We start from the raw sequence: 9016 nt of genomic DNA on the forward strand, positions 1-9016 counted from the left end.
AAAGTTACCATGGAAATGGTGCCATTGGCATCATGGGTGGGACTTTTACTGAAGTATATCTAAGATGTACTTTTGTGAGGTTTTAAGATTCAGGTCATGTCATAGAGTGAGAAAAATCGAGGTTGATATGTGTTTTATTTTTAATATATGTTTTAGCACATTAGTTACAGAAACCTACGTTTAGGTAACATTTTGATTAAAAATTAAATGACAGAAGAAGGAAACTTAAACCTTAGAACAGTCCTAATAGTGCTGATTTATTCATATTATGCTTTACTCATATAATGTTAACCAGTTAAGAATCTAAATATTAATGGTATATAAATCAAAGTATCTGTGCATAATTTATTATCTGGTTATGTGCCTCCATTTGCAAAAAATAAAATTAAGAAAATTCAGCATTTTTTGTTTTTTTTTGACATTGACACTATGATATGCCTTTATAAGTCATGTGGCTAGAAAGGAAATTATACCCTTCATTTGGATGTCTAATAGATACCCTGCTGTGGAAAATATTCTATACAATGGAAATAACTCATTTTAATATAAGTAGTCTTGGAATATAAAAATGCCTTTGCCATAAATACTTTTTATTTTCAGAATTAATTAATTTCCATTTTCATCCCTAAAACTTGCTTCTAGAGAAGTGTTTATTTTTATAAATGGTGTCCAAAATATCTTAAAATATTTTTCCCTAATAGAAGTTGCTGAAAATTTAATATGGTATTGCTTAGGAAAATGTTGACTTGAAAGATTAAAACTTGAGAAAGTCCCTGATCCAGTATTAATATATTTAAATTTGGTTACTAATAAAGAACCATATCTAAATTTAAAGCACTATACTTCAAAGTACTATACTTTAAATTTTGGGTGATATATGGCTCATGACCCAAGTCCAGTTTGCTGCCTGTTGTTATAAAAAAGTTTTATTGGGACATAACTATGCTCAGGTGCTTCTGTATTGTTTATGGCTGCTTTCAAACAGTGACAGAGCTACATAATTGCAACAGAGATTTTTGGCCCACCAAACCTAAAATATTCACTATCTGGTCATTTACAGAAAAAGCTTGCCAACCCCTCATGTAATATAGTCCTTATAGTTAACATTTCAAAAACAATGAGTCAAACTCTGGCAAAATACAGTAAAGCTGACAGATTCATAGGACCATTCTTAACAACCTAAGACCCACGGACATTCTTATGGGAGAATAATCTTCCCCTCCCATGTGGAGAATTCTCCACTAATACAGTGCCACTGGCGTCTGTCCAGCTCATCAATCACACTAGAGCAAGAAAGATGGAATCAGCTACCTGTATGGTGAGTTCGAGAGAGGAACTTGGTATACATCTGCCAGCCCCCTCCATTCGTCTTTTACATGGAAGCAATCACTGCACTTGGCCCGGCAAAAACCGCTGTCCTATATAAGAGAGCCTGCCCTGAGTCAGCACTGCTTGAGACTGGACTTCAGTATATGGGGCCTTCTTGCCCACTAATGGAACCACAGTCTTCATAACTGCTTTATCAGTAACGAAGTTGACATTTTGGTTTCCTATTTTCCCATCTGCCTTATTCCTTTATTGTATCTCTCATTTGGTTCAGAACATTTGGAGAGGAATTATTTTCTGTATTATACTCCCAAAATACCTAGTTCAAACTAGCATTTAGATAGTTAAATACGTTATTTCTGAAAATTGCTTGAAATTTGTAAGGTAATTGTAGTTTACACATAGAAATCATTTTTAAAATTTTAATTCTTAAAGGTTTTGATCTTTACTGAGGTATAATTTATATATAATTAAAAGCACCCATTTTTAAACATATGGTTCAAGGAGTTTTAACAAAAGTATTCAGCTATGTAGTCATAAGTACAATCAAGATATAGTACATTTTCATCATCCCCCAAATTTGTTCCTCCATTATCCTATGGAGTTAACAGTCCCCCCACCCCAATAATTGGCCCCTGACAACCACTGCTTTGCTTTCTATCACTATAGCTTCACTTTTTCAAGAATTTCACATAAATGGAATCATAGCATGTAGTGTATTGTGTCTGGCTTCTTTCACTCAGTATAATGCTTTTGAGATTCATGCATATTGTTGCATATATCACTAGTTAATTTCTCTTGTTTCATAGTATTTCATTTTATGGTATTACAAAAATCTGTTTATCCATTTACTTTTTGGAATTGGTCCGTTTCATTTAAATTAAGGAATTTTTAAGCCTAGAATTTTTATAGCATTTTCTAATTATTAGAATTCCAAAAGAAGAAAGAACAGGGCAGAAAAATATTTGAAGAAGTGATGTGAGATACTAAATAATTAGACCATTTGATATTGTCCCACAGCTCTTGGATGCTCTGTTCTTATTTACCTACTCTTTTTTTCCTCTTGGTATTTCAGTTTGAGTAAATTCTATTGACCTAGCTATATGTTCACTGATTCTTCTTTTTTTTCTTCCCATCAGTAAATCTCTATTTATTCATTGTATTATCCCAGGGAAAAGTGGGGAAGGATCAGTATGTGTTACAAAACATTAATAGAAGGGAAAGGAAGTACCTGGTATAAAATTAACAATCAAATAAACATACCCCAGTGATGGAGTCACCAAGGCCCAAGTGTCCTTCAATTCAGGATTGAGGGTAAGATATTAGGGAAAGAACCGACAGGTACAGGCTTTCCCACTCTCTTTTCCTCCTCATAAATTCATGATTCCCCACGAAGCTTTGGTTTCTAGCAGTAAACACGGAGTTACATTTCTTTTGTTTCGTACTAAACAATCTGTGGCCACTTTGATGTAAGTTTCTTATACCTGCATAAAAGTTTCTGAGTGACTTGGATGTACAATTACCTTCCCTTTCTTGGTCTCACACCCCTACTTTCTAAATGGAAACCCCCAACCCCATTGTTTCTCTCTATCCTAGGATTGATGATAAAATGGATTTGGTCAATCCAAATATGGCAGTGTTAATCTTTTGGCATGAATCACTTCAAGGAATGGTTTTTACTCAAAAGGCTTGGAATGAGGGATGGAGTGTTCCTAGATTGTTCAGGGTTTTTTTTTGTACAAATCAATGAAGAGTTGTGGAGATACCCCCCAAACTAATGTATGGAAGTTGGGGAGGGGAAAATGGAGAGGGGAGATGGAGTAAGTTTTCAGGACAGAAGATTCAGTCCAAAATAAGAAATAGCAGAAGGGGAACACAAAAGAAAAGATGGTTTGAGATCCCCACTTCCAGAGGGGTCCCCAAACATATGTTTTGGATCCTTTTGCCTTTTGCACAATCTTCTGTCAAAGATCATTTGCCTGTTTCTCTTTCAACAGAAAAATAAGTTTATAAACAATAAAACCCACAAAAGGACATGGAGAAAGACAACACATTATATTTACAGAAACTAGGCCACCTAGAAATCACCAAATCAGTGACTTGCAAAGTTCTACAGAGCCCAGACAAATACAATATCTAAAGGGGAACATCATTTGGGGGAGACAAGAACCCAGGATCAGACATATCACCTAATGCATTCTCCTGCGTTTGCCCCATTTCAACCCAGTGAAGTAGGTTTGCAGTGATCCCACAGCATGTAAATGAAACCCCCTTTCTCCTTCACATACCACGACACTAATCCCTCCTGTAGCAGGGAATGCCATTGGCTCCAGGCACCTCAAAGTAGCTTTCACTTATGGCCTCTTTGAAAGCCAAGCAAGAAAAGTCCAGATTTCTGAAAAGTTAAGGATTTTAGTCTTTGCTTCATACATGCATCCTTGGACACACACAAACCCCCACTGTGCATGGCAATGCTAGCCTAATCCAGTGAAGGATGGATCCAGTGAAGGTATGCCAAGATCCCTTGGATTAAGAGGTTGGGAACAGGAATCCGTTATTACATCTATAGATAACTATCACATAACCTTGGCTTCCTCTCTTGACTTTTTATCTGGTCCAGCCTCTCCTAACCCTCTTGCACTATCTTCCCATTTAGACTAATTTCCAGTCTTTCCATAGGAGATTAAGTCATGGGGTTACTCATTACCTAGTCTCCCATGAAATACTTTCAAGGTAGAGGGATTTCAAGAAGACACTATGGCAGAAAGCCAGCTCTAATTGACAAAAATGAGGTAGTTCAGAGAGTTGTTCTTTGTGGTGATAAAGCAACAAGTAGGAAGTATTCCTGCTGTGCAGACTGGAGCTGCTGCCGACTTATCCATAAGATTGCTCGTATACCTGAGAACATGGTGCAGGTCATAGATTAAAACATACAAAACACAAAACCATAATATTAATATTAAGAAAATAAGTTTAAAATGCACAGGGTAGTGCATTTGGCATCCTGGAGAAAGTGGGACCCAAGGTGCATTTATCCAAGGGAGCAAATAAAGAAAATTATATTGGCCCAGAATGGGGTAAAAGTGAGTTTAGGAGCAGTAGGTCTGTAGCTGTCCCAACCAACCCTTTTGCTTATCTCCACAACCCACTACTTGGGACAGTTATCAGCATCCTGTCCGAAGAGTGGGGTATGAGGATTCAAGACATGGTAAAAACCCTGCTCTAGCCCTGAGGTTCCCTCCAACAGGATGTAGTGGCTCCTAGGTTGGGTCCATCAATCAGCTCTCATACTTAATCTTTTCACTCCTGAATGAGAAATACTTTTATAAATCCTTCTTTCAAAGGAAAAAACTTCTCCATCCAGGCCACTGTCAAAATGTTGGAGACTCTAGGGGGTATTTCTTGCAGGCTTTAAGAGGTATTACTTCTTACACTTGGAGAGAGCATGGTTGGAGTTCCTTTGCCTCACCATGATGTAATGAGACTGTTGCTGTGGACCCCAGCCTGAGATACATTGCAGTGTCAGCTGCCACCTACCCACCCTATCCCACTTTCTCCACTCTGCCGATTGATGCCTGCTCCTTGGAACTTCCTGATATCAAAAGGATTGCCCCCAACCACTGTGGTTCAATTCTGGGCCTTTGGGAGCAGGGCAGGGCTGTGTATCTCTTCTTATTCTTCCCAAAGGTAGGAGAGATTTCCCTGTGATATGGGGCCCTGCTGAGCTTTCAGTGGACATGAGGCCACATTATGGCTGATGCTCTGGAGGAGTGGCACTTCTTAGCTGGACTGGCAGCTTGATTTCTTGGCATGGTGATCTAATCTGCACAGTTGTAGCTCTTGTCTGCTTTCGATCTGCATTTCTCCATGTTCTTCCCCTTTGGCCACCTCTTGCTCCCTATACAGAACACCCCATCGGGTCTAGTGACACAGATAGATTCCAGGCCCTTGGAAAATATCTTATAGTTGAACTCCACTGCCACATCCTCCTTCAGGCTTCAGAAGTCTTCCATACATGCAGCTTACTGTGATGCACAAAGATAGGCACTGGGGGTCAATAATGATCCCAGTGTGGACAGTCATGGACAGAAAGATGAACCCCATATGTACATTGAACCACTTATAGGTGCTGGCACCATGCAGTAGCTACAGCAACTCCACCTCCTGGGTTGAGTTCTGCAGTGCTTCCTCTGCTGCCTTAGTGTAGCCAGCCCCCTGCAAACTGCTGGTTGGATACTGAGTCCTTGGTTATCACTTGAGCCTGTGGCCCTAGGCCCTTGGTCAGGCAGTTGCTGGCTCCAGAGAAGGCATGGTTCTGAAAAGAAGCAGCTCCATTTTCCCCAGCACTGCTCACTAATTCTTTCTGTAGCCATGTCAGGTGTACTAAAGAGCCCTTTAAAGACATCTCTTGTCTATCTTTTAAAAATTTCTATCATATCCATTTAAAAATTTTTAATTGTCTTTTAAGATACAGAGATCACAAAAAATGTTACATTAAAAAATATATAAGGTTCCCATATACCCCACCCCCCAACCCCCCTACTCCTCCCACATCAACAATCTCTTTCATCATTGTGGCACATTGGTGAATACATTTTGGAGCACTGCTGTACCGCATGGATTATAGTTTATATTGTAGTTTACACTCTCTCCTAGTACATTCAGTGGCTTATGGCAGGATATATAATGTCCAGCCTCTGTCCCTGTAATATCATTTAGGACAACTCCAAGTCCCGAAAATGCCCCTACATCACATCTCTTCTTCCCTTTCCCTGCCCTCAGCACTTACCGTGGCCACTGTCTCCATATCAATGATACAATTTCTTCCATTGTTAGAGTCACAATAGTTCTATAATAGAATATCAGTCCAATTGATATTTCTCTTATAGTTTCCATCTCTTTCCTGAAATTGCTCACTTGATCTTGCATATGTCCACATTTTCCATTAGAGTTTTATTGTTTAAATTCCTAGTTAAGTAAGTCTATTAACTGTCACATCTGAGCCTAGTTGTAATGATTGCTTTATCTCTTGAAAGTCTCTTTTCATATACCTCCTAATTTTTAAAACCTGAACATCTTGTGTAGGACAATACAGACTAATTTAGTTTTATGCAAGGAAATGGGCATATCTTTCTTTTGACTATGCTGTTATGAGGAACATTTGAGTTAGTATAGTTGGGTATTTGGCTGGATTTGAGGATTATCATTGCTATGGTTAATGTCAGTGTGCCACAGGCTTCCAACTTCTATAGTGATAACTTGTGTGTAGGGTAGGAGTTGGTTTCCCCAAGCAGTGTCTACTCAGCCCTCAGCTTCAGATCTTCCCTTCATACTGCATCTTGGAGAACTTTTCTTTTGTCATTCTTATTCCTCACTTTTCCTTCTTCTAGTAATATTCTGCTTTTACCTGTTATTCAAAGCTTGTTACCTTGCTGGGGGAGGAGACCATGGGCTATTCTCTGGTGCTCTGATTAAGCTTTAGTTTCAGGAAGGCATTGTGTCCCAGGGTCTCATGGGCATGGCCTTTTTAGTTTTCCTGTTCCTTTCATAGGATTAGGTTTTTTTTTTTCCAGTTCCCTTCCCCAGCTGTGATGAGTTTTCACAAGTGCTTAAAAGTGACAGTGTTTGTTTTCTTTCACCCTGCAGACTGAGACTTTAATTATATATGTGAAAGATAGAAAGAGTTCAGATGAATTTTCTTGCACAGCAAAGCTACTGTTCCTCTAGCTCAGATCTGTACAATAATAGACACATTCTTTGGGCTTTCTCTGATCTTTTATAATGTAGATGTCCCCAAATGCTGCAGCCCACTGGCTCTCAAACTGTCTTATCAGCCCACATAAGTTCATCAATTATTACAGCTGAATTCTTCCCAGTGCCTGGTTGCAACTACCCTGCAGGATCCCCTCCTTAGGTTTTTAAGTCAAGTGTCTTCTTTTGTCTCACATCTCTGAAGGATTCAACAAAAATTGTAAATTTGACATTAGCCTGCTCTTTTTTAACAAAATATAAGGAGGAGATTGATATTCTTTCTTACTCTATATTCAGAGTAGAAACGAGATGTTGTGCTTGCTGTGATTTGGGGAGAACACACCTTAACAATATTGAGCCCTCTAATTCAAGAACATGGGATGTCCCCCAATTTATTTAGATCTTTAATTTTTCTTAGAATTGTTTTATAATTTTCCATCAAAATGTCATGTGCCTCTTTTGTTGAATTTCTTCCTGAGTATAACATTTTTATATGACTTTAAATGGTGTTTCAATTTTTAGCCATTCCTTTATTTTTATTTATTTTTATGTATTGCCCTGTATCCTGCAACCATGCAAGCTTTTTTTAGATTCCTTAGGATTTTATAATACAATTTTTTTTAGATTCCTTAGGATTTTCTATCTATACAATTATCTTAAACTGTGAATAAAAGTTAATTTCATTCTTTCCAATCTGTATGCCTTTTCTTTTTTTTTTAAATATTTATTTATTATTATTATTTTTTAATTACATTAAAAAAAAAATATGAGGTCCCATTCAACCCCACCGCCCCCGCCCCCCACTCCCCCCACAGCAACACTCTCTCCCATCATCGTGATACATCCATTGCACCTGGTAAGTTCATCTCTGAGCATCACTGCACCCCATAGTCAATGGTCCACATCATAGCCCAGACTCTCTCACTTTCCATCCAGTGGGCCCTGGGGGGATCTACAGTGTCCCGTACTTGTCCGTGAAGCACTATCCAGGACAACTCCACGTCCCGAAAACGCCTCCACATCTCATCTCTTCCTCCCGTTCCCCACACCCAGCAGCCCCCATGGCTACCGTTCCCACACCCATTCCACATTTTCTCTGTGGACATTGGATTGGTTGTGTCCATTGCACACCTATGTCAAGTGAGGGCTTAGATTCCACTGGATGCACTCTTCCCGCTTCTAGTTGTAGACACTCTAGGCTCCATGTTGTGGTGGTTGACCTTCTTCAACTCCATGTTAGCTGAGTGGAGTAAGTCCAATAAGTCAAAGTGTAGGAGCTGAAGTCTGTTGAGGCTCTGGGCCTGGGTGTCATATTATCAGTCCAGAGATTCAAATCCCCTACATATATCTTAAACTCAGCACCAACTACAATTCCAATAAAGTAGCATGCAAGTCTTGTGAAAAGAGATCCCCTCTGAGTCCATTTCCATCATGCAGAAACACCAGCTCCAAAGAAGGGCCATCTGCCATGGCAGTGAACCCCTTCTGCCATGACCATAGAACCCGTGGGTCTCTTTATCCCTCAAAAGAACCAATACCTGGGGTTGTATCCACCCTATCTGTCTCTTAGACTCTGTTCAGTTGTACATAGGGGTATTCCTTCTGACAACCTCCAGACTCTTTTTTAGAGACTCACAGCCTTATAATCTCATTTCTCCTTTCCATTTCCCCCTTACATTAGGTCAAACTGCTTCCCGAAGTCATGTTATTATATGTAGACAGGTATATTCTGCTGTTCCACATTGAATCTTTAATTCAAGGTCATTTTCTAGTTGCTTCTTCAGCTGGTATGTGGTAGTGATCCCTCGGTGCCAGGGAGGCTCATCCCCGGGTGTCGTGTCCCATGCTGGGGGGAATGCATCACATCTACACGCTGAGTTTGGCTGTGAGAGTGGCCACATTTGAGTAACATGAAGGCTGTCAGGAGGAAACCCCCAGG

At 39.5% G+C, this 9016-nt stretch overlaps 1 pseudogene; it reads right to left on the reverse strand.

Annotated features, from left to right (window-relative positions):
• Positions 1-4953: 4953 nt before the first annotated feature.
• LOC101437973 (protein lin-28 homolog A pseudogene) lies at positions 4954-5731 on the reverse strand (annotated as a pseudogene).
• Positions 5732-9016: the final 3285 nt, after the last annotated feature.

This window comes from Dasypus novemcinctus, chromosome 7, assembly GCF_030445035.2.
Source record: "Dasypus novemcinctus isolate mDasNov1 chromosome 7, mDasNov1.1.hap2, whole genome shotgun sequence".
NCBI classification, from domain to species: domain Eukaryota; kingdom Metazoa; phylum Chordata; class Mammalia; order Cingulata; family Dasypodidae; genus Dasypus; species Dasypus novemcinctus.